Consider the following 7419-nt stretch of genomic DNA (forward strand, 5'->3'; position numbering starts at 1 on the left):
TCAGTACCACCCTGTTTGCAATAGTGAACAGAAAATGTGGAGGGCCAACACATTGCTGTTTTGCTCTCTCCCTCTTTTCAAAGCACGACCCTTCTACTCTACTTAAATGTTCTTGTTTCTTTTTATTTTTAATCATGAATTGTGTTGTGTTTGCATTTTATTTCTTTCTACTCTTTTATTTGGTACCAAATGTGAAGCCATTATATACATATTGAAAACTAATCTAAATATCAGTTAAACAAGAAGGTAGTTCTTTTATAACATATACCTCTTTAGAATCTGATGTGTGTGTAATTCACTAATTATGATAACATTTCAGATATTTACAAAAATAATTTTCATTATTTAATCACATAGTTATATTTTTAAAAATAGTCTAAAGTAGTCCATCACTCATCTTTGCACTTGTACTCTGAATAATGTTTTATTCATATATAAAAATCTTTAAGCTATAGTTTAAAAGTTTCAAGTACATTAGACTGTGTAATAGAATATATCCTGGATATAATAGCTCTTAAATATTTTTGTGTGGTGGCTTATTAAAACTAACAGTAGTAGACAATAGAAAATGTCCATAAGCCATCTGAAGTTTGGAGTCTTAAAACTGATATTCCATGTAGCAAAAAGATAAGGGGAAATTCAAGAAGATATTCATTACAAAGCTCATATGACATTTAACACAGGCCCCATTATGAAGTCTATGATCTCATGGAGTGTTTGATGACATAATTGGTAAACAGGACCAGATGTGGTGGTGTGTGACTCTGTTCCCTACACTCTCAAGGGGGACATAGGATAATTGGGAGTCCCAATGCCACTTTGGGCTACATGGCAAGATCTAGTCTCAAAAATAAGCAATAGGCACACAAAATCTCATTTCAGGCAAGTAGAAGGGGAAAGAGAGTAGTAAGCTACTTCATTTTTCTAAAAAACAGAGGTGGAGCCTTTATTCTCAGCACTCAGAAGGTTGAAACAAGAGAGTCGCTATGAGTTCAACTAACTCTTGGCTCGGTAGGATGATTACATCACTCTGAACTATAGAGTGGGATTCTGTTACAACTATATCTAATAATGATGATGATCCTCTTTATCATCATGATAATAATATAAATGAGGAACATTGCAAAGGAGGAGTATATTAATTTTTCTAGCGTGTGAAAGGCTATTCGCTTAAAGGCATCATGATAATTTGTTTCTCTTAAAGCATGATAGCTAAGATGAATCATAAACAGCAAGTGCAGCATGATTAATATATAAATGCTCAGTCTATTTTGGCTAACATTTCTACACTTTTATGGCACTCATAAAATATGCGTTGTGCAGTTTTAGGACAACTGTCAAGTTGATGATTATAGTGAATTAGTAATAGTGATTATATTGGCTGGCTTTTCTTTGTTTTATTTCCATTTTATGTATGTGAATGTTTTCCTTAAATATGTGAGTGCACTATGTATGTGCATTTTCCAAAGACGTCAGAGGAGGGCATTGGAGTCCCTTGAGTTGCAGTTACATACAGCTGTGAGAGGCCTGTTGGTGCTAGGAGACAAATTTGGCTCCTTGGAAAGAGTTGCATGTTTTCTTAACCACTGAGCTTTTTCTCACCTTTCTCAGAAGGATTTCATGTTTTCCCTAAATCATCTAATCTGTGCAATGTGTCTATAGTTATGGTGACATCTAAATGGCCTGTGCTTATCAATGTTCATTCAACTTCTCATCCAAAAGCACTTACAAATGACCACAGTTTATAAGATTGTAAGTGCTGTTTAAAAAGGTAGATATGTTAAGAATATTCAAATTATGTTGCAAAGAACATCTCCTTGACCCACAGAATAAAATTCTCATGGGAAAGTGACTTTGTAAGTAAAATATAAAACTTATGTCCAACATATTTATTGAAACATTAAAAATATTATTGTATACGTTTTGGGAATTTCATTGTAGGTTTCATTCACTGCAAAAAAGTAGTTTTGAAACTTTGCAGTATACTTAAAGAAAATGTGTTGTCATCATTCTAGAAACAAAATGGAGTTTTACATTTTCCCCCTCAAGTCAGATAGAAAATATACTTCTGGTGGTACAGTACAGTAATGTATTTATTAGAAAATGCATAGGAAAATATTATATTTCCTAATGCATGTGAAGAAAATTTGCCTTTGTTAAGGTATTACATATAATTATAAATATGCCACAGATTTAGTGTATATATACATATACAGACATATAAGATACACATAAATATAAACATATGTCCATGTGAAACACATTTTCTTTTAAGGCCAGAATTTAAAAGGATAAACTGAATTTACTATGAAATAAATTAATTAGAAGCATCCGTTATTTGTTGTGGGTTCAATCAACTGGAATAACATATGATACCAAAAATCCCAGAGAATATTCTAATGACATGAGTTGATCAAATGTTGGCATTAATCACTAAAAGATGTTTGAAAGACCAAATCAGTCTAGGTGTGCTCATAAGAATCTACGTGATTGACATGAACCTTGCTTCACGTTTCAATAAACTGCTGCTCTGATCTCTGTGATGGGGTTAAACCAGGAAGCACAATGGAACATAGAGGAACACATTAATCCTGACGGAGAATGCCATTATTCACAAGGACTCTAATTAGAGCCCTCCCAACACTTCCTTTTTTCTCATCTGTATCTTATCAATGGGTTAGACAAGCAAGACCTTTGTTTTGAAGGTCATTGCACATTATCTGCCTAGTTCAGAACGTATATGATAAAACGTGAAGCTAAAACCTTTATCCACGTTTTAGTACATACAAAATTTTAATGACCCAGTATTATGAAGTCACTGTAATTCCTAATATAGACACATTTACTGTTAAAAATGCATCAAAGTTATTATATACTTAATGCATACATAATTATTTAAAATGTAAAAATTATCACTAGATGCACTAATACTGGTCTTACTTAAGAAAAGGTTCTGAGTTGAGTGTTTGGAGACAGGGTTGCTTCCAGTACTCAGAGACTGAGGCAAGAGGATCATGATTTCAAGACCAATCGGGGGCTACACAAACAGGCACAGCACACTTACAGATTCATAAGCATGTGTGCAAGCGTGTGTGCATGCGCACACACACACACACACACACACCATTTATCACTTATACACAAAGAATCACTGTACGCAATTACATTTCTTTTCAAACTGAAAGTTGAAAGCACATATAGATTCAGGGACCAGGAGATTGACAGATATGAGATTAAAAGCACTCGATGGAGAGTACGAATGCAGAGCCAAGGCTTATCAAGAAAGAATTATTTTTGTCCAGCCTTAGTAATTGTGACCGGAAGAGAATTCATATCTAGATCTGCCAAGTGTCTCAGCTTTTCAAGCTAAATCAACACTTTCTATTAGAGCTCAAGTTTCATTAAACTGGAAACTACTACACTTTTTTTAATTCTAGTGTAGGAAACCAAGTATATCTAAGCTCTTTCTATATTTCCATCACCAATTACATTATATAATGAAGGCACAACTTTCACTCAGAAATCTCTGCAAGCAAGGATATTTAAAGTATTTTATCATATGCATTAGCTTGTTAAATAGTTATCTTTATATTGTAGGGAATTAGGTGGGGTTTTTTTTTCAGTCGTGTAACAAAATTCAAATAGCCTTTGTCAAACTATGAGAATCAACCATGCAGGCTCTAAGGTTATGCAAACACATTCAAAATGACATTGCTTAAAACCAGGAATACCACATATTCCTTCTGATGTTTATTTATTACAACAAAACTCAAATAATTTTGAAACATTAACATGTGTTTTCCTTAAGTTTCTAGGTAGGAGTAAAATGTTTTAGCTGAACATTAATCATTAGTTTGACATTTGGAGTTGTCAAGGTTACAATTACCATTTAACATGAGGAACTAATGATGACAGAATAAATAAAATGTAAAAAAATTCATTTTATTACCATGATTTATAATAGTTGACTAAGAAATCTCCTTAAATAACTTTAAAGTTACGTAGCAAAAATGATTGAGCGAGTTCTCAGTCTCTGATGGGTTTTTCTATGGAAAATTTCCTCACTATCGCTCCCTTCCAGCAGACAAATTTTACAATTGTTACAATAGACAAAGCTACACAGAAGAATCATTATTATCATGAGTCCATCATGGCTTTAGTCTTCACTTTGTGTGTTTTTTATTATGGATCCAAGCAACTTATCTCTTCATAATGTCCATAGTTCTAACATTTCTGCAGTGGGCTGTAGTTACAATAACATGTAATGGCCATTTTAAGTTAGATACTCTGGCTTCCTAATTACATTTTATTTTCCTCCCTGGCAACATAATTTAGTCTATTTTGTTCAATACATAGTGGAGAGAAATCTCTTTTGTACCTGGAGAGCAACTATGAAGGATTGAAATCCACGTGTATTTTTTAAACAAAATAACAGAAATAAAAGCTTTCCTCAAGTTCATAACACCATATACTAAGTCAATGAATATCATATGCACATAAAACCAATTATTTCAGTATATCTGTGACGAGTATTAAGCATAAATTTCATTAAAAATTATTCTAGGCTAAGGATTCTAGGTCAAGTGTGCATGGATACTTCCAGAATTATTTGACATAATGCCAAAAAATAAATTTTATGCAACTCATTTATTAAGTTTTAACTACTGAGTCCATCAGAAGCATACCAGAAAAATAGAAAGTGTCTAGAAAGGGAAAAGTAACTATAGAAGTGGTACTTACTATAGAACAGACAGTTCTGTGTCACCACTGCCATTGGTAAGATCTTATATAAGTTAAGGAGAGAAGACTGTGTCTATTTTTGTACTTCAAAAAATTAAAATGGCAGGCATGAATGTTATGGAAATGGAAAATTAAATTAAAAAAATTTTATGCTTACCTTTGGTAGTAAATCAGAGCTTTTCTGCTGTAGCTCTTATTCAGTTTCTACTTGTAATTCTTTCTCCCATTCCTGCAATTAGTATACCAATATTCAATATTTTCCCATCCCAATAGTGTTTATGTTGGAAATGTCACAATCTGTTTTTCAAACCTCATGATACAGAAAATGCAGAAAATAAATATTTAAGTGATTTGCCAAACAATATAAAGTGGGAATCCTTTGTTGTCTTTCAGGGACTGAGAGTCTGCCCCTATTGCAAGGAATATAACGCTCGTGAGGCCTACAACCCACCGTCACTGAGCTGGATCAGACCTGAAAGCTTCTTTCCTGCAGTCTAGCTTTCATGGTTCCAAGAAACGCTTTGAAAGCTGCCAATGGAAGCAGTTAGGCAACTTTGCCCACCTGTGATACCTATGAACCACAACACTTACCAGCCTGGCAAGATATGCATGAAGGTGCAGGAAGTGACAGTCACATGGCAGTGACAACCAAAAGCTGTCTGTGTGGATTAACGTTCTCTCAGCAGGAGGAAGATCATGCCGATCTCTAGAATCCTAGCCAGGTTCCCAAAGCTGTGGGCATAGAACTTAGAAAAGGACCCACTACCACCTGCATGATTATGTCAGATTAGCATACTTGATATCTAAATTACATGTCTTATCCTCATACCCACAGACATGTTTAGCTACTAACCTTAAAAATGAACATGGCTTGAAGAAAAATATTGCGTTACTCCTACATATATCTGTTTGTATGAGAAAAAATACAATTTCCAAGCAAAATATCTCATGACACTTCAGAAGACAATTGCCTTCAGAGAGTCTTGTAATGCAGGAGTGGGGTGTACATTGTACATTCAGTAGTAAATGTGGGGGTTGAATTCTTTTGATTTGGCCGATTTGGAATCTCACATTGCTAAGGTTACCTAGCTGCACACTTTGCCAGTTTTATAAGTATGCAACCCCCTTTCCCTCTGAGAGCCCTCAGTGATTGCTGTTTAGAGAGAATCAGCCCATTCACTGAGTACAAGTCAGTGCTATCTATTTGGAAGCTGGACAAAATTTTGAAACCTTAACACTTAAGGTTTATCTTGACGGATTACTCATTTCCAGATTAACTCAAATACCCTTTATAAGCACCCACTGTGTGTGAAGATACACTGCCTGTTTAAATTGATGGGAATATATACAAAAATATGCCCATTTTTTGCTCTGGAAGAATGTGAATACAAACATGAGGATGATCATTACCTAGGAACAAAGCATGCAAAATAATACATGGCACCATAAGAATCTCCCTCAAGTATTATAAAATATGTAATTTAGTAGAAGGATAGGTTAATTTTGACTCCTGGAAAGTGTTCATGGAACAGAAAAAATTGTGATAATAAACTAGGCCAGTGGAGATATAGCTGAGTAGTTCAGAGTGCTTGCTCTAGACCTGAGTCATATTCTCAGCAAGCAACTCACAACTGCCTGGAACTCCAGCTCCAGAGGATCCACCACCTTTTCTTCCTTCTTAGTGCACTTGCGCACACATTCGCATATACATAGGTATGTTTAATATTTAAAAACTATAATTTAATGTGAGTGAAGATGAAAGGCGATTATAAAGAAGAGATAATGAAGATACAATGTTTGACTTTGGCTGCTGGAAAAACAGCTTGGTGCTAAAGAGCACCTGCTCTGCCTCTGAGGATTCAGACTTGGTTCACAGCACTCACATGGTGGCTCAAAACTTCATGTAACTCCAGTACCAAGGGACCCATGGCCTTCTTCTGGCCTCTCTGGGTAGTAAAGGCTCACAAATGTGGTGGGCATACATGCACCTAGGCAAACATGTTTACACATACAATTTTAAAATAAAAAATCATTTTCAAAGTTTTACTAGTTATAAAAATAAATAATACTGTAAATGGATTTTTACCTTGAGGTATAAGCAAAACAGACTGTGACAAATGTATAAGAATAAGACAAGAATATTTTGTATATCCATTGTCTATTTTGAACACTGGATCCACATTAAGATTCCCTTGATTTATTTGCTACAGGCTTGAAAATTGAAAAAGATATGGAAAGCCATTAAATAGTAATTGTCCTGTGTAAGGCGTGATTGTTTTTTATGCAGTTTATAATAAAGCCATAGTCTTCAGCAGTACTGAGATGGTTCTTCAGAAGTAAATGGCTGTCTCTTCCTCATTTCAGCATCAGCTGCAGTGGCCATCCTCTGGATATGATTCAGGAAAGGCTGTGATAAATCGCTGGGCAAATTTATTGCCAGAATACGTAAGAGTTTGGTTGTATTATCTAATATGAAACACCTGGGTATAATTGATAATTGTTATGGGCCAATCTCACCAGGAAATGACTTCATTGAGGTTAGCCTGACCATTCCTTGATTTTCCTCTTAAATACTACCAAAGTAGTATATTCAAGTGGATATATTTTTGAACTTTTTTTCCCTGATTTTCCAGAATTAGTTAGAGCTCGGGAAGTCCTGTGGAAGAGTGAGAATGGTGG

The sequence above is a fragment of the Acomys russatus genome, chromosome 31 (genome assembly GCF_903995435.1).
Source record: "Acomys russatus chromosome 31, mAcoRus1.1, whole genome shotgun sequence".
Lineage (NCBI taxonomy): Eukaryota > Metazoa > Chordata > Mammalia > Rodentia > Muridae > Acomys > Acomys russatus.